Here is a 23,805-nt window from a genome sequence, read left to right on the forward strand (position 1 = left end):
CCAGAAAGGCAGGACAGGCCATGGAGAACTGGGAGCCTTCTTATGCTGATGGGCGGGATGTTAATTGCCAACAGCCACTCTGGAGAAGTGTATGGTGTTTCCTGAAACATCTACAAAACAAAGCAACAGAGCCTAGGGCACATCTACTTATGGTCCTATAGCTTAGGGAAATTAAAATCAAAAAGACACAGCCACCCCAAATTTTGGGACGGCTCTGTTTACAAGAACCTCGTTTATGGTATATGTTCAATATCACAGAAAGCGAAAAATGGATAAAGAAGTTGTGGTACTTACGTACAATGCAATATCACTCAGCAATGAAATCTATGTCATCAGGCCCGTAGCAGCATAATGAGTGGATTCAGGTACGATGATTCTAAGTGAAATAAGTCACACAGAAAAAGAAACATGATAAGATATCACTACTACATGGAATGTAAACTTGGCTACACAGCAACTGAATTACAAAACAGAACAGGGTCTCAAATGTAGAACACCAACTTATGCTTGCTTAAGGGGAAAGGTGAGTTGGGGTGATGCATAAAACCAGAGATTGAAATTAGCACACATACCGTTCCATAAGCCAAATATGTAATAGACAAGAGCTACTCCTTGCTCAACGAAGTGGACTCAACACCACATATTAAACGCCTAAGAATATACCTGACTAGTAAGAATCTTAAAACCTATGGATTTATATGTCTCCAAAAGAGAATCAAGCATGTGTACAGCAGCATAAATGCAGCAGTGATAGGATTGGCGAGGTTCGGTGAGCAAATGCAGACCCTTTGAAGTCATATTGCATGGTACCCATTCCATGGGTCTCAACTCTCCAGGTTTAAGGGATTCTTCCTTCAACTAAAACATGCATGTGGAACCCAGAGTATGATCCACCGTGTGATCGGGAAACGTGTCAAATGTGTCTCAGTTTTTGTCCCCTGGTACTCGGGTGCAACATTCTAGATGCTTTACTAACACTCTCCCCACTTGGAGAGTCAGTGCCTTTAAACTCCTGTATGGCCCAGTTTGCAATTTCTGCAGAAAATGTACAGGAATAGGGAGAACCAATGAGAGACTAGCTGGAGGTGTCTGGACGGGCAAATTTAACTCTCATTTCCCACCAGGAAGAGGAATTAACCAAAGGCTCAGTGTGCCATGCCGGAACCACTCTAGGGTCTGAAGCAATCGTGCGGTATTGCGGCCAGCTCACAAGAAAGCGAGTTGAAGAAAGGAGCTCAGGGGCACTGTAATTCACAAACCTGCAGAGTTATAAATGACAGCTATCGTCCAAAAATATAGTGAAGTAAGGCTGCCAAGAGGACTTGAATGCCGGGCAGAATTGCAGGAAACCGATTTCAGGAGGTAGACTGGAATTGCATGTAAAGCATAGGAAAAGAGGCAGAACGTCCACAATGATGCACTTGGCCAAAAAGGGCGTATGCGTTTTTTCCTGAATATATTCAGGAAAAAACGCATACGCCCTTTTTGGCCAACCAAGCAAGCTTGCAAAGGAAATCTGCACTACAATGAAGTCTCACTGCCCCCCGGTCAAGAGGGCCATCTGAAAAAAGTGTAAAATCCAGAAAGGCAGGACAGGCCATGGAGAACTGGGAGCCTTGTTATGCTGATGGGCGGGATGTAAATTGCCAACAGCCACTCTGGAGAAGTGTATGGTGTTTCCTGTGACATCTAAAAAACAAAGCAACAGAGCCTAGGGCACTTCCACTTATGGTCCTATAGCTTAGGGAAATTAAAATCAAAAAGACACAGCCACCCCAAAGTTTGGGATGGCTCTGTTTACAAGAACCTCGTTTACGGTACAAGTTCAATATAACAGAAAGCGAAAAATGGATAAAGAAGTTGTGGTACTTACGTACAATGCAATATCACTCAGCAATGAAATCTATGTCATCAGGCCCGTAGCAGTATAATGAGTGGATTCAGGTACGATGATTCTAAGTGAAATAAGTCACACAGAAAAAGAAACATCATAAGATATCACTACTACACGGAATGTAAACTTGGCTACACAGGAACTGAATTACAAAACAGAACAGGGTCGCAAATGTAGAAAACCAACTTATGCTTGCTTAAGGGGAAAGGTGAGTTGGGGTGCTGCATAAAACCAGAGATTGAAATTAGCACAGATACCGTTCCATAAGCCAAATATGTAATAGACAAGAGCTACACCTTGCTCAACGAAGTACACTCAATACCCCATATTAAACGCCTAAGAATATACCTGACTGGTAAGAATCTTAAAACCTATGGATTTATATGTCTCCCAAAGAGAATCAAGCGTGTGTACAGTGGCATAAACGCAGAAGTGATAGGATTGGTGAGGTTCGGTGAGCAAATGCAGACCCTTTGAAGTCATACTGCATATTACCCATTCCATGGGTCTCAACTCTCCAGCTTTAAGGGATTCTTCCTTCAGCTAAAACATGCATGTGGATCCCAGAGTATGATCCACCGTGTGATCGGGAAACGTGTTCAAACGTGTCTCAGTTTTCATCCCCTGGTACTCGGGTGCAACATTCCAGACGCTTTACTACCACTCTCCCCACTTGGAGAGTCAGTGCCTTTAACCTCCTGTATGGCCCAGTTTGCAATTTCTGCGGAAAATGAACAGGAATAGGGAGAACCAATGAGAGACTAGCTAGAGGTGTCTGGACGGGCAAATTTAACTCTCATTTCCCACCAGGAAGAGGAATTAAACAAAGGCTCAGCGTGCCGTCCCGTAACCACACTAGGTCCTGAAGCAATCCTGCAGTGTTGCGGCAGGCTCACAAGAAAGCAAGTTGAAGAAAGGAGCTCAGGGGCACTGTCATTCACAAACCTGCAGAGTTATAAATGACAGCTATCATCCAAAAATATAGTGAAGTAAGGCTGCCAAGAGGACTTGAATGCGGGGCAGAATTGCAGGAAACCGATTTCAGGAGGTAGACTGGAATTGCATGTAAAGCATAGGAAAAGAGGCAGAACGTCCACAATGAAGCACTTGGCCAAAAAGGGCGTATGCGTTTTTTCCTGAATATATTCAGGAAAAACCGCATACGCCCTTTTTGGCCAACCAAGCAAGCTTGCAAAGGAAATCTGCACTACAATGAAGTCTCACTGCCCCCCGGTCAAAAGGGCCATGTGAAAAAATTGTAAAATCCAGAAATCAGGACAGGCCATGGAGAACTGGGAGCCTTGTTATGCTGATGGGCGGGATGTTAATTGCCAACAGCCACTCTGGAGAAGTGTATGGTGTTTCCTGAAACATCTACAAAACAAAGCAACAGAGCCTAGGGCACTTCCACTTATGGTGCTATAGCTTAGGGAAATTAAAATCAAAAAGACACAGCCGCCACAAAGTTTGGGACGGCTCTGTTTACAAGAACCTCATTTACGGTAGAAGTTCAATATCACAGAAAGCGAAAAATGGATAAAGAATTTGTGGTACTTACGTACAATGCAATATCACTCAGCAATGAAATCTATGTCATCAGGCCCGTAGCAGCATAATGAGTGGATTCAGTTACGATGATTCTAAGTGAAATAAGTCACACAGAAAAAGAAACATCATAAGATATCACTACTACACGGAATGTAAACTTGGCTACACAGCAACTGAATTACAAAACAGAACAGGGTCTCAAATGTAGAACACCAACTTATGCTTGCTTAAGGGGAAAGGTGAGTTGGGGTGCTGCATAAAACCAGAGATTGAAATTAGCACAGATACCGTTCCATAAGCCAAATATGTAATAACAAGAGCTACTCCTTGCTCAAAGAAGTGGACTCAACACCCCATATTAAACGCCTAAGAATATACCTGACTAGTAAAAATCTTAAAACCTATGGATTTATATGTCTCCGAAAGAGAATCAAGCGTGTGTACAGCGGCATAAACGCAGCAGTGATAGGATTGGTGAGGTTCGGTGAGCAAATGCAGACCCTTTGAAGTCATATTGCATGGTACCCATTCCATGGGTCTCAACTCTCCAGGTTTAAGGGATTCTTCCTTCAGCTAAAACATGCATGTGGAACCCAGAGTATGATCCACCATGTGATCGGGAAACGTGTTCAAATGTGTCTCAGTTTTCGTCCCCTGGTACTTGGGTGCAACATTCCAGACGCTTTACTAACACTCTCACCACTTGGAGAGTCAGTGCCTTTAACCTCCTCTTTGGCCCAGTTTGCAATTTCTGCGTAAGATGAACAGGAATAGGGAGAACCAATGAGAGACTAGCTGGAGGTGTCTGGACGGGCAAATTTAACTCTCATTTCCCACCAGGAAGAGGAATTAACCAAAGGCTCAGCGTGCCATGCTGGAACCACACTAGGATCTGAAGCAATCCTGTGGTGTTGCGGCCAGCTCACAAGAAAGCGAGTTGAAAAAAGGAGCTCAAGGGCACTATCATTCACAAACCTGCAGAGTTATAAATGACAGCTATCATCCAAAAATATATTGAAGTAAGGCTGCCAAAAGGACTTGAAAGCGGGGCAGAATTGCAGGAAACTGATTTCAGGAGGTAGACTGGAATTGCATGTAAAGCATAGGAAAAGAGGCAGAACGTCCACAATGATGCACTTGGCCAAAAAGGGCGTATGCTTTTTTTCCTGAATGTATTCGGTAAAAAACTCATACACACTTTTTAGCCAACCAAGCAAGCTTGCAAAGGAAATCTGCACTACAATGAAGTCTCACTGCCCCCCGGTCAAAAGGGCCATCTGAAAAAAGTGTAAAATCCAGAAAGGCAGGACAGGCCATGGAGAACTGGGAGCCTTGTTATGCTGATGGGCACGATGTAAATTGCCAACAGCCACTCTGGAGAAGTGTATGGTGTTTCCTGAATCATCTAAAAAACAAAGCAACAGAGCCTAGGGCAATTCCACTTATGTTCCTATAGCTTAGGGAAATTAAAATCAAAAAGACACAGCCACCCCAAAGTTTGGGACGGCTCTGTTTACAAGACCTCGTTTACAGTACAAGTTCAATATCACAGAAAGCGAAAAATGGATAAAGAAGTTGTGGTATTAAGTACAATGCAATATCACTCAGCAATGAAATCTATGTCATCAGGCCCATAGCAGCATAATGAGTGGATTCAGGTACGATGATTCTAAGTGAAATAAGTCACACAGAAAAAGAAACATCATAAGATATCACTACTACATGGAATGTGAACTTGGCTACACAGGAACTGAATTACAAAACAGAACAGGGTCTCAAATGTAGAAAACCAACTTATGCTTGCTTAAGGGGAAAGGTGAGTACGGGTGCTACATAAAACCAGAGATTGAAATTAGCACAGATACCGTTCCATAAGCCAAATATGTAATAGACAAGAGCTACTCCTTGCTCAACGAAGTGGACTCAACAGCACATATTAAACGCCTAAGAATATACCTGACTGGTAAGAATCTTAAAACCTATGGATTTATATGTCTCCCAAAGAGAATCAAGCGTGTGTACAGTGGCATAAACGCAGAAGTGATAGGATTGGTGAGGTTCGGTGAGCAAATGCAGACCCTTTGAAGTCATACTGCATATTACCCATTCCATGGGTCTCAACTCTCCAGCTTTAAGGGATTCTTCCTTCAGCTAAAACATGCATGTGGATCCCAGAGTATGATCCACCGTGTGATCGGGAAACGTGTTCAAACGTGTCTCAGTTTTCATCCCCTGGTACTCGGGTGCAACATTCCAGACGCTTTACTACCACTCTCTCCACTTGGAGAGTCAGTGCCTTTAACCTCCTGTATGGCCCAGTTTGCAATTTCTGCGGAAAATGAACAGGAATAGGGAGAACCAATGAGAGACTAGCTGGAGGTGTCTGGACGGGCAAATTTAACTCTCATTTCCCACCAGGAAGAGGAATTAAACAAAGGCTCAGCGTGCCGTCCCGTAACCACACTAGGTCCTGAAGCAATCCTGCAGTGTTGCGGCAGGCTCACAAGAAAGCAAGTTGAAGAAAGGAGCTAAGGGGCACTGTCATTCACAAACCTGCAGAGTTATAAATGACAGCTATCATCCAAAAATATAGTGAAGTAAGGCTGCCAAGAGGACTTGAATGTGGGGCAGAATTGCAGGAAACCGATTTCAGGAGGTAGACTGGAATTGCATGTAAAGCATAGGAAAAGAGGCAGAACGTCCACAATGAAGCACTTGGCCAAAAAGGGCGTATGCGTTTTTTCCTGAATATATTCAGGAAAAACCGCATACGCCCTTTTTGGCCAACCAAGCAAGCTTGCAAAGTAAATCTGCACTACAATGAAGTCTCACTGCCCCCGGTCAAAAGGGCCATCTGAAAAAAGTGTAAAATCCAGAAATCAGGACAGGCCATGGAGAACTGGGAGCCTTGTTATGCTGATGGGCAGGATGTTAATTGCCAACAGCCACTCTGGAGAAGTGTATGGTGTTTCCTGAAACATCTACAAAACAAAGCAACAGAGCCTAGGGCACTTCCACTTATGGTGCTATAGCTTAGGGAAATTAAAATCAAAAAGACACAGCCGCCCCAAAGTTTGGGACGGCTCTGTTTACAAGAACCTCATTTACGGTAGAAGTTCAATATCACAGAAAGCGAAAAATGGATAAAGAATTTGTGGTACTTACGTACAATGCAATATCACTCAGCAATGAAATCTATGTCATCAGGCCCGTAGCAGCATAATGAGTGGATTCAGTTACGATGATTCTAAGTGAAATAAGTCACACAGAAAAAGAAACATCATAAGATATCACTACTACACGGAATGTAAACTTGGCTACACAGCAACTGAATTACAAAACAGAACAGGGTCTCAAATGTAGAACACCAACTTATGCTTGCTTAAGGGGAAAGGTGAGTTGGGGTGCTGCATAAAACCAGAGATTGAAATTAGCACAGATACCGTTCCATAAGCCAAATATGTAATAACAAGAGCTACTCCTTGCTCAAAGAAGTGGACTCAACACCCCATATTAAACGCCTAAGAATATACCTGACTAGTAAGGATCTTAAAACCTATGGATTTATATGTCTCCGAAAGAGAATCAACCGTGTGTACAGCGGCATAAACGCAGCAGTGATAGGATTGGTGAGGTTCGGTGAGCAAATGCAGACCCTTTGAAGTCATATTGCATGGTACCCATTCCATGGGTCTCAACTCTCCAGGTTTAAGGGATTCTTCCTTCAGCTAAAACATGCATGTGGAACCCAGAGTATGATCCACCATGTGATCGGGAAACGTGTTCAAATGTGTCTCAGTTTTCGTCCCCTGGTACTTGGGTGCAACATTCCAGACGCTTTACTAACACTCTCACCACTTGGAGAGTCAGTGCCTTTAACCTCCTGTTTGGCCCAGTTTGCAATTTCTGCGTAAGATGAACAGGAATAGGGAGAACCAATGAGAGACTAGCTGGAGGTGTCTGGACGGGCAAATTTAACTCTCATTTCCCACCAGGAAGAGGAATTAACCAAAGGCTCAGCGTGCCATGCTGGAACCACACTAGGATCTGAAGCAATCCTGCGGTGTTGCGGCCAGCTCACAAGAAAGCGAGTTGAAAAAAGGAGCTCAAGGGCACTATCATTCACAAACCTGCAGAGTTATAAATGACAGCTATCATCCAAAAATATATTGAAGTAAGGCTGCCAAGAGGAGTTGAAAGCGGGGCAGAATTGCAGGAAACCGATTTCAGGAGGTAGACAGGAATTGCATGTAAAGCATAGGAAAAGAGGCAGAACGGCCATAATGATGCACTTGGCCAAAAAGGGCGTATGCGTTTTTTCGTGAATATATTCAGGAAAAAACGCATACGCACTTTTTGGCCAACCAAGCAAGCTTGCAAAGGAAATCTGCACTACAATGAAGTCTCACTGCCCCCCGGTCAAAAGAGCCATCTGAAAAAAGTGTAAAATCCAGAAAGGCAGGACAGGCCATGGAGAACTGGGAGCCTTGTTATGCTGATGGGCAGGATGTAAATTGCCATAGCCACTCTGCAGAGGTGTGTGGTGTTTCCTGAAACATCCAAAAAACAAAGCAACAGAGCCTAGGGCACTTCCCCTTATGGTCGTATAGATTAGGGAAATTAAAATCAAAAAGACACAGCCACCCCAAAGTTTGGGCGGCTCTGTTTACAAGAACTTCGTTTACGGTACAAGCTCAATATCGCAGAAAGCGAAAAATGGATAAAGACGTTGTGGTTCTTACGTACAATGCAATATCACTCAGGAACGAAATCTATGTCATCAGGCCCATAGCAGCATAATGAGTGGATTCAGGTACGATGATTCTAAGTGAAATAAGTCACACAGAAAAAGAAACATCATAAGATATCACTACTACACGGAATGTAAACTTGGCTACACAGGAACTGAATTACAAAACAGAACAGGGTCTCAAATGTAGAACACCAACTTATGCTTGCTTAAGGGGAAAGGTGAGTTGGGGTGCTGCATAAAACCAGAGATTGAAATTAGCACAGATACCGTTCCATAAGCCAAATATGTAATAGAAAAGAGCTACTCCTTGCTCAACGAAGTGGACTCAACACCCCATATTAAACGCCTAAGAATATACCTGACTAGTAAGAATCTTAAAACCTATGGATTTATATGTCTCCGAAAGATAATCAAGCGTGTGTACAGCGGCATAAACGCAGCAGTGATAGGATTGGTGAGGATCGGTGAGCAAAGGCAGACCCTTTGAAGTCATATTGCATGGTACCCATTCCATGGGTCTCTACTCTCCAGGTTTAAGGGTTTTTTCCTTCAGCTAAAACATGCATGTGGAACCCAGAGTATGATCCACCGTGTGATCGGGAAACGTGTTCAAATATGTCTCAGTTTTCCTCCCCTGGTACTCGGGTGAAACATTCCAGATGCTTTCCTAACACTCTCCCCACTTGGAGAGTCAGTGCCTTAAACCTCCTGTTTGGCCCAGTTTGCAATTTCTGCGGAAAATGAACAGGAATAGGGAGAACCAATGAGAGACAAGCTGAAGGTGTCTGGACGGGCAAATTTAACTCTCATTTCCCACCAGGAAGAGGAATTAACCAAAGGCTCAGCGTACCATGCCGGAACTACACTAGGGCCTGAAGCAATCCTGCGGTGTTGTGGCCAGCTCACAAGAAAGAGAGTTGAAGAAAGGAGCTCAGGGGAACTATCATTCACAAACCTGCAGAGTTATAAATGACTGTTATCATCCAAAAAAATATTGAAGTAAGCCTGCCAAGAGGACTTGAAAGCGGGGCAGAATTGCAGGAAACCGATTTCAGAAGGTAGACTGGAATTGCAGGTAAAGCACAGGAAAAGAGGCAGAACGTCCACCATGATGCACTTGGCCAAAAAGTGCGTATGCATTTTTTCCTGAATATATTCAGGAAAAAACGCATACGCACTTTTCGGCTAACCAAGCAAGCTTGCAAAGGAAATCTGCACTAAAATGAAGTCTCACTGCCCCCCGGTCTAAAGGGCAATCTGAAAAAAGTGTAAAATCCAGAGAAGCAGGACAGGCCATGGAGAACTGGGAGCCTTGTTATGCTGATGGGCACGATGGAAATTGCCAACAGCCACTCTGGAGAAGTGTATGGTGTTTCCTGAAACATCTAAGAAACAAAGCAACAGAGCCTAGGGCACTTCCAATCATGGTCCTATAGCTTAGGGAAATTAAAATCAAAAAGACACAGCCACCCCAAAGTTTGGGACGGCTCTGTTTACAAGAACCTCGTTTACGGTACAAGTTCAATATCACAGAAAGCGAAAAATGGATAAAGAAGTTGTGGTACTTACGTACAATGCAATATCACTCAGCAATGAAATCTATGTCATCAGGCCCGTAGCAGCATAATGAGTGGATTCAGGTACGATGATTCTAAGTGAAATAAGTCACACCGAAAATGAAACATTATAAGATATCACTAATACACAGAATGTAATCTTGGCTACACAGGAACTGAATTAAAAAACAGAACAGGGTCTCAAATGTAGAAAACCAACTTATGCTTGCTTATGGAGAAAGGTGAGTTGGGGAGCTGCATAAAACCAGAGATTGAAATTAGCACAGATACCGTTCCATAAGCCAAATATGTAATAGACAAGAGCTACTCCTTGCTCAACGAAGTGGACTCAAAACCCCATATTAAACGCCTAAGAAAATACCGGACTAGTAAGAATCTTAAAACCTATGGATTTGTATGTCTCCGAAAGAGAATCAAGCGTGTGTACAGTGGCATAAACGCAGCAGTGATAGCATTGTTGAGATTCAGTCAGCAAATGCAGACCCTTTGAAGTCATATTGCATGGTACCCATTCCATGGGTCTCAACTCTCCAGCTTTAAGGGATTCTTCCTTCAGCTAAAACATGCATGTGGATCCCACAGTATGATCCACCGTGTGATCGGGAAACGTGTTCAAATGTGTCTCAGTTTTCATCCCCTGGTACTCGGGTGCAACATTCCAGACGCTTTACTACCACTGTCCCCACTTGGACAGTCAGTGCCTTTAACCTCCTGTATGGCCCAGTTTGCAATTTCTGCGTAAAATGAACAGGAATAGGGAGAACCAATGAGAGACTAGCAGGAGGTGTCTGGACGGGCAAATTTAACTCTCATTTCCCACCAGGAAGAGGAATTAAACAAGGGCTCAGCGTGCCGTCCCGGAACCACACTAGGTCCTGAAGCAATCCTGCAGTGTTGCGGCAGGCTCACAAGAAAGCGAGTTGAAGAAAGGAGCTCAGGGGCACTGTCATTCACAAACCTGCAGACTTATAAATGACAGCTATCGTCCAAAAATATATTGAAGTAAGGCTGCCAAGAGGACTTGAAAGCGGGGCAGAATTGCAGGAAACCGAGTTCAGGAGGTAGACTGGAATTGCATGTAAAGCATAGGAAAAGAGGCAGAACGTCCACAATGATGCACTTGGCCAAAAAGTGCGTATGCGTTTTTTCCTGAATGTATGCAGGAAAAAACGCATACGCCCTTTTTGGCCAACCAAGCAAGCTTGCAAAGGAAATCTGCACTACAATGAAGTCTCACTGCCCCCCGGTCAAAAGGGCCATCTGAAAAAAGTGTAAAATCCAGAAAGGCAGGACAGGCCATGGAGAACTGGGAGCCTTGTTATGCTGATGGGCGGGATGTAATTTGCCAACAGCCACTCTGAGGAAGTGTATGGTGTTTCCTGAAACATCTAAAAAACAAAGCAACAGAGCCTAGGGCACTTCCACTTATGGTACTATAGCTTAGGGAAATTAAAATCAAAAAGACACAGCCACCCCAAATTTTGGGACGGCTCTGTTTACAAGAACCTCGTTTACGGTATATGTTCAATATCACAGAAAGCGAAAAATGGATAAAGAAGTTGTGGTACTTATGTACAATGTAATATCACTCAGCAATGAAATCTATGTCATCAGGCCCGTAGCAGCATAATGAGTGGATTCAGGTACGATGATTCTAAGTGAAATAAGTCACACAGAAAAAGAAACATGATAAGATATCACTACTACATGGAATGTAAACTTGGCTACACAGCAACTGAATTACAAAACAGAACAGGGTCTCAAATGTAGAACACCAACTTATGCTTGCTTAAGGGGAAAGGTGAGTTGGGGTGCTGCATAAAACCAGAGATTGAAATTAGCACAGATACCGTTCCATAAGCCAAATATGTAATAGACAAGAGCTACTCCTTGCTCAACGAAGTGGACTCAACACCACATATTAAACGCCTAAGAATATACCTGACTAGTAAGAATCTTAAAACCTATGGATTTATATGTCTCCGAAAGAGAATCAAGCATGTGTACAGCAGCATAAATGCAGCAGTGATAGGATTGGTGAGGTTCGGTGAGCAAATGCAGACCCTTTGAAGTCATATTGCATGGTACCCATTCCATGGGTCTCAACTCTCCAGGCTTAAGGGATTCTTCCTTCAGCTAAAACATGCATGTGGAACCCAGAGTATGATCCACCGTGTGATCGGGAAACGTGTTCAAATGTGTCTCAGTTTTCGTGCCCTGGTACTCGCGTGCAAAATTCCATACGCTTTACTAACACTCTCCCCACTTGGAGAGTCAGTGCCTTTAACCTCCTTTAGGGCCCAGTTTGCAATTTCTGCAGAAAATGTACAGGAATAGGGAGAACCAATGAGAGACTAGCTGGAGGTGTCTGGACAGGCAAATTTAACTCTCATTTCCCACCAGGAAGAGGAATTAACCAAAGGCTCAGCGTGCCATGCCGGAACCACACTAGGGCCTGAAGCAATCCTGCAGTGTTGTGGGCAGCTCACAAGAAAGCGAGTTGAGGAAAGGAGCTCAGGGGCACTGTCATTCACAAACCTGCAGAGTTATAAATGACAGCTATCGTCCAAAAATATATTGAAGTAAGGCTGCCAAGAGGACTTGAAAGCGGGGCAGAATTGCAGGAAACCGATTTCAAGAGGTAGACTGGAATTGCATGTAAAGCATAGGAAAAGAGGCAGAACGTCCACAATGATGCATTTGGCCAAAAAGGGCGCATGGGTTTTTTCCTGAATATATTCAGGAAAAAACGCATATGCACTTTTTGGCCAACCAAGCAAGCTTGCAAAGGAAATCTGCACTACATTGAAGTCTCACTGCCTCCCGGTCAAAAGGGCCATCTGAAAAAAGTGTAAAATCCAGAAAGGCAGGACAGGCCATGGAGAACTGGGAGCCTTGTTATGCTGATGGGCGGGATGTAAATTGCCAACAGCAACTCTGGAGAAGTGTATGGTGTTTCCTGAAACATCTAAAAGACAAAACAACAGAGCCTAGGGAACTTCCACTTATGGTCCTATAGCTTAGGGAAATTAAAATCAAAAAGACACAGCCACCCCAAAGTTTGGGATGGCTCTGTTTACAAGAACCTCATTTCCGGTACAAGTTCAATAACACAGAAAGCGAAAAATGGATAAAGAAGTTGTGGTACTTACGTACAATGCAATATCACTCAGCAATGAAATCTATGTCATCAGGCCCGTAGCAGCATAATGAGTGGATTCAGGTATGATGATTCTAAGTGAAATAAGTCACACAGAAAAAGAAACATCATAAGATATCACTACTACACGGAATGTAAACTTGGCTACACAGCAACTGAATTACAAAACAGAACAGGGTCTCAAATGTAGAACACCAACTTATGCTTGCTTAAGGGGAAAGGTGAGTTGGGGTGCTGCATAAAACCAGAGATTGAAAGTAGCACATATACCGTTCCATAAGGCAAATATATAATAGACTAGAGCTACACCTTGCTCAATGAAGTCGACTCAACACCCCATATTAAATGCCTAAAAATATACCTGACTAGTAACAATCTTAAAACCTATGGATTTATATGTCTCCGAAAGAGATTCAACATGTGTACAGTGGCATAAACGCAGCAGTGATAGGACTGGTTAGGTTCGGTGAGCAAATGCAGACCCTTTGAAGTCATATTGCATGGTACCCATTCCATGGGTCTCAACTCTCCAGGTTTAAGGGATTCTTCCTTCAGCTAAAACATGCATGTGGAACCCAGAGTATGATCCACCGTGTGATCGGGAAACGTGTTCAAATGTGTCTCAGTTTTCGTCCCCTGGTACTCGGGTGCAACATTCCAGACGCTTTACTAACACTCTCCCCACTTGGAGAGTCAGTGCCTTTAACCTCCTGTTTGGCCCAGTTTGCAATTTCTTCGGAAAATCAACAGGAATAGGGAGAACCAATGAGAGAGTAGCTGGAGGTGTCTGGACGGGCAAATTTAACTCTCATTTCCCACAAGGAAGAGGAATTAACCAAAGGCTCAGCGTGCCATGCCGGAACCACACTAGGGCCTGAAGCAATCCTGCGGTGTTGCAGCCACCTCACAAGAAAGCGAGTTGTAGAAAGGAGCTCAGGGGCACTGTAATTCACAAACCTGCAGAGTTATAAATGACAGCTATCGTCCAAAAATATATTGAAGTAAGGCTGCCAAGAGGACTTGAAAGCGGGGCAGAATTGCAGGAAACCGATTTCAGGAGGTAGACTGGAATTGCATGTAAAGCATAGGGAAAGTGGCAGAACGTCCACAATGATGCTCTTGGCCAAAAAGGGCGTATGCGTTTTTTCCTGAATATATTCAGGAAAAAACGCATACGCACTTTTTGGCCAACCAAGCAAGCTTGCAAAGGAAATCTGCACTACAATGAAGTCTCACAGCCCTCCGGTCAAAAGGGCCATCTGAAAAAAGTGTAAAATCCAGAAAGGCAGGACAGGCCATGGAGAACTGGGAGCCTTGTTATGCTGATGGGCGGGATGTAAATTGCCAACAGCCACTCTGGAGAAGCGTATGGTGTTTCCTGAAACCTCCAAAAAACAAAGCAACAGAGCGTAGTGTACTTCCACTTATGGTCATATAGCTTAGGGAAATTAAAATCAAAAAGACACAGCCACCCCAAAGTTTGCGACTGCTCTCTTTACAAGAACCTCGTTTACGGTACAAGTTCATTATCGCAGAATGCGAAAAATGGATAAAGAAGTTGTGGTACTTACGTACAATGCAATATCACTCAGCAATGAAATCTATGTCAACAGGCCTGTAGCAGCATAATGAGTGGATTCAGGTACGATGATTCTAAGGGAAATAAGTCACAAAGTAAAAGAAACATCATAAGATATCACTACTACACGGAATGTAAACTTGGCTACACAGGAACTGAATTACAAAACAGAACAGGGTCTCAAATGCAGAAAAACAACTTATGCTTGCTTAAGGGGAAAGGTGAGTTGGGGTGCTGCATAAAATCAGAGACTGAAATTAGAACAGATACTGTTCCATAAGCCAAATATGTAATAGACAAGAGCTACTACTTTCTCAACTAAGTGGACACAACACCCCATATTAAACGCCTAAGAATACACCTGAGTAGTAAAAATCTTAAAACCTATGGATTTATATGTCTCCGAAAGAGAATCAAGCGTGTGTACAGTGGCATAAACGCAGCAGTGATAAGACTGGTGAGGTTCGGTGAGCAAATGCAGACCCTTTGAAGTCATATTGCATGGTACCCATTCCATGGGTCTCAACTCTCCAGGTTTAAGGGATTCTTCCTTCAGCTAAAACATGCATGTGGAACCCATTGTATGATCCAACATGTGATCGGGAAATGTGTTCAAATGTGTCTCAGTTTTCGTCCCCTTGTACTTGGGTGCAACATTCCAGACGCTTTACTAACACTCTCCCCACTTGGAGAGTCAGTGCCTTTAACCTCTTGTTTGGCCCAGTTTGCAATTTCTGCAGAAAATGAACACGAATAGGGAGAACCAATGAGACACTAGCTGGAGGTGTCTGGATGGGCAAATTTAACTCTCCTTTCCCACCAGGAAGAGAAATTAACCAAAGGATCTGTGTGCCGTGCTGGAACCACACTAGGGCCTGAAGCAATCGTGCGGTATTGCGGCCAGCTCACAAGAAAGCGAGTTGAAGAAAGGAGCTCAGGGGCACTGTAATTCACAAAACTGCAGAGTTATAAATGACAGCTATCGTCCAGAAATATATTGAAGTAAGGCTGCCAAGAGGACTTGAAAGCGGGGCAGAATTGCAGGAAACCGAGTTCAGGAGGTAGACTGGAATTGCATGTAAAGCATAGGAAAAGAGGCAGAACGTCCACAATGATGCACTTGGCCAAAAAGTGCGTATGCGTTTTTTCCTGAATGTATGCAGGAAAAAACGCATACGCCCTTTTTGGCCAACCAAGCAAGCTTGCAAAGGAAATCTGCACTACAATGAAGTCTCACTGCCCCCCGGTCAAAAGGGCCATGTGAAAAAAGTGTAAAATCCAGAAAGGCAGGACAGGCCATGGAGAGCTGGGAGCCTTGTTATGCTGATGGGCGGGATGTAATTTGCCAACAGCCACTCTGGAGAAGTGTATGGTGTTTCCTGAAACATCTACAAAACAAAGCAACAGAGCCTAGGGCACATCTACTTATGGTCCTATAGCTTAGGGAAATTAAAATCAAAAAGACACAGCCACCCCAAATTTTGGGACGGCTCTGTTTACAAGAACCTCGTTTATGGTATATGTTCAATATCACAGAAAGCGAAAAATGGATAAAGAAGTTGTGGGACTTACGTACAATGCAATATCACTCAGCAATGAAATCTATGTCATCAGGCCCGTAGCAGCATAATGAGTGGATTCAGGTACGATGATTCTAAGTGAAATAAGTCAACAGAAAAAGAAACATCATAAGATATCACTACTACACGGAATGTAAACTTGGCTACACAGGAACTGAATTACAAAACAGAACAGGGTCTCAAATGTAGAAAACAAACTTATGCTTGCTTAAGGGGAAAGGTGAGTTGGGGTGCTGCATAAAACCAGAGATTGAAATTAGCACACATACCGTTCCATAAGCCAAATATGTAATAGACAAGAGCTACTCCTTGCTCAAAGAAGAGGACACAACACCCCATATTAAAAGCCTAAGAATATACCTGACTAGTAAGAATCTTAAAACCTATGTATTTATATGTCTCCGAAAGAGAATCAAGCGTGTGTACAGCGGCATAAGCGCAGTAGTGATAGGATTGGTGAGGTTCGGTGAGCAAATGCAGACCCTTTGAGGTCATATTGCATGGTACCCTATCCATGGGTCTCAACTCTCCAGGTTTAAGGGATTCTTCCTTCAGCTACAACATGCATGTGGAACCCAGAGTATGATCCACCATGTGATCGGGAAATGTGTTCAAATGTGTCTCAGTTTTCGTCCACTGGTACTCGGGTGCAACATTCCGGAAGCTTTACTAACAGTCTCCCCACTTGGAGAGTCAGGACCTTTAAATTCCTGTTGGCCCAGTTTGCAGTTTCTGCAGAAGATGAACAGGAATAGGGAGAACCAATGTGAGACTAGCTGGAGGTGTCTGGACGGGCAAATTTAACTCTCATTTCCCACCAGGAAGAGGAATTAACCAAAGGCTCAGTGTGCCATGCAGGAACCACTCTAGGGTCTGAAGCAATCCTGCGGTATTGCGGCCAGCTCACAAGAAAGCGAGTTGAAGAAAGGAGCTCAGGGGCACTGTAATTCACAAACCTGCAGAGTTATAAATGACAGCTATCGTCCAAAAATATATTGAAGTAAGGCTGCCAAGAGGACTTGAATGCCGGGCAGAATTGCAAGAAACCGATTTCAGGAGGTAGACTGGAATTGCATGTAAAGCATAGGAAAAGAGGCAGAACGTCCACAATGATGCACTTGGCCAAAAAGGGCGTATGCGTTTTTTCCTGAATATATTCAGGAAAAAACGCATACGCCCTTTTTGGCCAACCAAGCAAGCTTGCAAAGGAAATCTGCACTACAATGAAGTCTCACTGCCCCCCGGTCAAGAGGGCCATCTGAAAAAAGTGTAAAATCCAGAAAGGCAGGACAGGCCATGGAGAACTGGGAGCCTTGTTATGCTGATGGGCAGGATGTAAATTGCCAACAGCCACTCTGGAGAAGTGTATGGTGTTTCCTGAGACATCTAAAAAACAAAGCAACAGAGCCTAGGGCACTTCCACTTATGGTCCTATAGCTTAGGGAAATTAAAATCAAAAAGACACAGCCACCCGAAAGTTTGGGATGGCTCTGTTTACAAGAACCTCGTTTACGGTACAAGTTCAATATCACAGAAAGTGAAAAATGGATAAAGAAGTTGTGGTACTTACGTACAATGCAATATCACTCAGCAATGAAATCTATGTCATCAGGCCCGTAGCAGTATAATGAGTGGATTCAGGTACGATGATTCTAAGTGAAATAAGTCACACAGAAAAAGAAACATCATAAGATATCACTACTACACGGAATGTAAACTTGGCTACACAGGAACTGAATTACAAAACAGAACAGGGTCGCAAATGTAGAAAACCAACTTATGCTTGCTTAAGGGGAAAGGTGAGTTGGGGTGCTGCATAAAACCAGAGATTGAAATTAGCACAGATACCGTTCCATAAGCCAAATATGTAATAGACAAGAGCGACACCTTGCTCAACGAAGTGGACTCAACACCCCATATTAAACGCCTAAGAATATACCTGACTGGTAAGAATCTTAAAACCTATGGATTTATATGTCTCCCAAAGAGAATCAAGCGTGTGTACAGTGGCATAAATGCAGAAGTGATAGGATTGGTGAGGTTCGGTGAGCAAATGCAGACCCTTTGAAGTCATACTGCATATTACCCATTCCATGGGTCTCAACTCTCCAGCTTTAAGGGATTCTTCCTTCAGCTAAAACATGCATGTGGATCCCAGAGTATGATCCACCGTGTGATCGGGAAACGTGTTCAAACGTGTCTCAGTTTTCATCCCCTGGTACTCGGGTGCAACATTCCAGACGCTTTACTACCACTCTCCCCACTTGGAGAGTCAGTGCCTTTAACCTCCTGTATGGCCCAGTTTGCAATTTCTGCGGAAAATGAACAGGAATAGGGAGAACCAATGAGAGACTAGCTGGAGGTGTCTGGACGGGCAAATTTAACTCTCATTTCCCACCAGGAAGAGGAATTAAACAAAGGCTCAGCGTGCCGTCCCGTAACCACACTAGGTCCTGAAGCAATCCTGCAGTGTTGCGGCAGGCTCACAAGAAAGCAAGTTGAAGAAAGGAGCTCAGGGGCACTGTCATTCACAAACCTGCAGAGTTATAAATGACAGCTATCATCCAAAAATATAGTGAAGTAAGGCTGCCAAGAGGACTTGAATGTGGGGCAGAATTGCAGGAAACCGATTTCAGGAGGTAGACTGGAATTGCATGTAAAGCATAGGAAAAGAGGCAGAACGTCCACAATGAAGCACTTGGCCAAAAAGGGCGTATGCGTTTTTTCCTGAATATATTCAGGAAAAACCGCATACGCCCTTTTTGGCCAACCAAGCAAGCTTGCAAAGGAAATCTGCACTACAATGAAGTCTCACTGCCCCCCGGTCAAAAGGGCCATGTGAAAAAAGTGTAAAATCCAGAAATCAGGACAGGCCATGGAGAACTGGGAGCCTTGTTATGCTGATGGGCGGGATGTTAATTGCCAACAGCCACTCTGGAGAAGTGTATGGTGTTTCCTGAAACATCTACAAAACAAAGCAACAGAGCCTAGGGCACTTCCACTTATGGTGCTATAGCTTAGGGAAATTAAAATCAAAAAGACACAGCCGCCCCAATGTTTGGGATGGCTCTGTTTACAAGAACCTCGTTTACGGTACAAGTTCAATAACACAGAAAGCGAAAAATGGATAAAGAATTTGTGGTACTTACGTACAATGCAATATCACTCAGCAATGAAATCTATGTCATCAGGCCCGTAGCAGCATAATGAGTGGATTCAGTTACGATGATTCTAAGTGAAATAAGTCACACAGAAAAAGAAACATCATAAGATATCACTACTACACGGAATGTAAACTTGGCTACACAGCAACTGAATTACAAAACAGAACAGGGTCTCAAATGTAGAACACCAACTTATGCTTGCTTAAGGGGAAAGGTGAGTTGGGGTGCTGCATAAAACCAGAGATTGAAATTAGCACAGATACCGTTCCATAAGCCAAATATGTAATAACAAGAGCTACTCCTTGCTCAAAGAAGTGGACTCAACACCCCATATTAAACGCCTAAGAATATACCTGACTAGTAAGAATCTTAAAACCTATGGATTTATATGTCTCTGAAAGAGAATCAAGCGTGTGTACAGCGGCATAAACGTAGCAGTGATAGGATTGGTGAGGTTCGGTGAGCAAATGCAGACCCTTTGAAGTCATATTGCATGGTACCCATTCCATGGGTCTCAACTCTCCAGGTTTAAGGGATTCTTCCTTCAGCTAAAACATGCATGTGGAACCCAGAGTATGATCCAGCATGTGATCGGGAAACGTGTTCAAATGTGTCTCAGTTTTCGTCCCCTGGTACTTGGGTGCAACATTCCAGACGCTTTACTAACACTCTCACCACTTGGAGAGTCAGTGCCTTTAACCTCCTCTTTGGCCCAGTTTGCAATTTCTGCGTAAGATGAACAGGAATAGGGAGAACCAATGAGAGACTAGCTGGAGGTGTCTGGACGGGCAAATTTAACTCTCATTTCCCACCAGGAAGAGGAATTAACCAAAGGCTCAGCGTGCCATGCTGGAACCACACTAGGATCTGAAGCAATCCTGCGGTATTGCGGCCAGCTCACAAGAAAGCGAGTTGAAGAAAGGAGCTCAGGGGCACTGTAATTCACAAACCTGCAGAGTTATAAATGACAGCTATCGTCCAAAAATATATTGAAGTAAGGCTGCCAAGAGGACTTGAATGCCGGGCAGAATTGCAAGAAACCGATTTCAGGAGGTAGACTGGAATTGCATGTAAAGCATAGGAAAAGAGGCAGAACGTCCACAATGATGCACTTGGCCAAAAAGGGCGTATGCGTTTTTTCCTGAATATATTCAGGAAAAAACGCATACGCCCTTTTTGGCCAACCAAGCAAGCTTGCAAAGGAAATCTGCACTACAATGAAGTCTCACTGCCCCCCGGTCAAGAGGGCCATCTGAAAAAAGTGTAAAATCCAGAAAGGCAGGACAGGCCATGGAGAACTGGGAGCCTTGTTATGCTGATGGGCAGGATGTAAATTGCCAACAGCCACTCTGGAGAAGTGTATGGTGTTTCCTGAGACATCTAAAAAACAAAGCAACAGAGCCTAGGGCACTTCCACTTATGGTCCTATAGCTTAGGGAAATTAAAATCAAAAAGACACAGCCACCCGAAAGTTTGGGATGGCTCTGTTTACAAGAACCTCGTTTACGGTACAAGTTCAATATCACAGAAAGTGAAAAATGGATAAAGAAGTTGTGGTACTTACGTACAATGCAATATCACTCAGCAATGAAATCTATGTCATCAGGCCCGTAGCAGTATAATGAGTGGATTCAGGTACGATGATTCTAAGTGAAATAAGTCACACAGAAAAAGAAACATCATAAGATATCACTACTACACGGAATGTAAACTTGGCTACACAGGAACTGAATTACAAAACAGAACAGGGTCGCAAATGTAGAAAACCAACTTATGCTTGCTTAAGGGGAAAGGTGAGTTGGGGTGCTGCATAAAACCAGAGATTGAAATTAGCACAGATACCGTTCCATAAGCCAAATATGTAATAGACAAGAGCGACACCTTGCTCAACGAAGTGGACTCAACACCCCATATTAAACGCCTAAGAATATACCTGACTGGTAAGAATCTTAAAACCTATGGATTTATATGTCTCCCAAAGAGAATCAAGCGTGTGTACAGTGGCATAAATGCAGAAGTGATAGGATTGGTGAGGTTCGGTGAGCAAATGCAGACCCTTTGAAGTCATACTGCATATTACCCATTCCATGGGTCTCAACTCTCCAGCTTTAAGGGATTCTTCCTTCAGCTAAAACATGCATGTGGATCCCAGAGTATGATCCACCGTGTGATCGGGAAACGTGTTCAAACGTGTCTCAGTTTTCATCCCCTGGTACTCGGGTGCAACATTCCAGACGCTTTACTACCACTCTCCCCACTTGGAGAGTCAGTGCCTTTAACCTCCTGTATGGCCCAGTTTGCAATTTCTGCGGAAAATGAACAGGAATAGGGAGAACCAATGAGAGACTAGCTGGAGGTGTCTGGACGGGCAAATTTAACTCTCATTTCCCACCAGGAAGAGGAATTAAACAAAGGCTCAGCGTGCCGTCCCGTAACCACACTAGGTCCTGAAGCAATCCTGCAGTGTTGCGGCAGGCTCACAAGAAAGCAAGTTGAAGAAAGGAGCTCAGGGGCACTGTCATTCACAAACCTGCAGAGTTATAAATGACAGCTATCATCCAAAAATATAGTGAAGTAAGGCTGCCAAGAGGACTTGAATGTGGGGCAGAATTGCAGGAAACCGATTTCAGGAGGTAGACTGGAATTGCATGTAAAGCATAGGAAAAGAGGCAGAACGTCCACAATGAAGCACTTGGCCAAAAAGGGCGTATGCGTTTTTTCCTGAATATATTCAGGAAAAACCGCATACGCCCTTTTTGGCCAACCAAGCAAGCTTGCAAAGGAAATCTGCACTACAATGAAGTCTCACTGCCCCCCGGTCAAAAGGGCCATGTGAAAAAAGTGTAAAATCCAGAAATCAGGACAGGCCATGGAGAACTGGGAGCCTTGTTATGCTGATGGGCGGGATGTTAATTGCCAACAGCCACTCTGGAGAAGTGTATGGTGTTTCCTGAAACATCTACAAAACAAAGCAACAGAGCCTAGGGCACTTCCACTTATGGTGCTATAGCTTAGGGAAATTAAAATCAAAAAGACACAGCCGCCCCAATGTTTGGGATGGCTCTGTTTACAAGAACCTCGTTTACGGTACAAGTTCAATAACACAGAAAGCGAAAAATGGATAAAGAATTTGTGGTACTTACGTACAATGCAATATCACTCAGCAATGAAATCTATGTCATCAGGCCCGTAGCAGCATAATGAGTGGATTCAGTTACGATGATTCTAAGTGAAATAAGTCACACAGAAAAAGAAACATCATAAGATATCACTACTACACGGAATGTAAACTTGGCTACACAGCAACTGAATTACAAAACAGAACAGGGTCTCAAATGTAGAACACCAACTTATGCTTGCTTAAGGGGAAAGGTGAGTTGGGGTGCTGCATAAAACCAGAGATTGAAATTAGCACAGATACCGTTCCATAAGCCAAATATGTAATAACAAGAGCTACTCCTTGCTCAAAGAAGTGGACTCAACACCCCATATTAAACGCCTAAGAATATACCTGACTAGTAAGAATCTTAAAACCTATGGATTTATATGTCTCTGAAAGAGAATCAAGCGTGTGTACAGCGGCATAAACGTAGCAGTGATAGGATTGGTGAGGTTCGGTGAGCAAATGCAGACCCTTTGAAGTCATATTGCATGGTACCCATTCCATGGGTCTCAACTCTCCAGGTTTAAGGGATTCTTCCTTCAGCTAAAACATGCATGTGGAACCCAGAGTATGATCCAGCATGTGATCGGGAAACGTGTTCAAATGTGTCTCAGTTTTCGTCCCCTGGTACTTGGGTGCAACATTCCAGACGCTTTACTAACACTCTCACCACTTGGAGAGTCAGTGCCTTTAACCTCCTCTTTGGCCCAGTTTGCAATTTCTGCGTAAGATGAACAGGAATAGGGAGAACCAATGAGAGACTAGCTGGAGGTGTCTGGACGGGCAAATTTAACTCTCATTTCCCACCAGGAAGAGGAATTAACCAAAGGCTCAGCGTGCCATGCTGGAACCACACTAGGATCTGAAGCAATCCTGCGGTGTTGCGGCCAGCTCACAAGAAAGCGAGTTGAAAAAAGGAGCTCAAGGGCACTATCATTCACAAACCTGCAGAGTTATAAATGACAGCTATCATCCAAAAATATATTGAAGTAAGGCTGCCAAGAGGAGCTGAAAGCGGGGCAGAATTGCAGGAAACCGATTTCAGGAGGTAGACTGGAATTGCATGTAAAGCGTAGGAAAAGAGGCAGAACGTCCACAATGATGCACTTGGCCAAAAAGGGCATATGCGTTTTTTCCTGAATATATTAAGGAAAAAACGCATACGCACTTTTTGGCCAACCAAGCAAGCTTGCAAAGGAAATCTGCACTACAATGAAGTCTCACTGCCCCCCAGTCAAAAGGGCCATCTGAGAAAAGTCCAAAATCCAGAAAGGCAGGACAGCCCATGGAGAACTGGGAGCCTTGTTATGCTGATGGGCGGGATGTGAATTGCCAACAGCCACTCTGGAGAAGTGTATGGTGTTTCTTGAAACATCTAAAAGACAAA

Source organism: Orcinus orca, chromosome 4, assembly GCF_937001465.1.
Source record: "Orcinus orca chromosome 4, mOrcOrc1.1, whole genome shotgun sequence".
In the NCBI taxonomy this organism is placed as follows: domain Eukaryota; kingdom Metazoa; phylum Chordata; class Mammalia; order Artiodactyla; family Delphinidae; genus Orcinus; species Orcinus orca.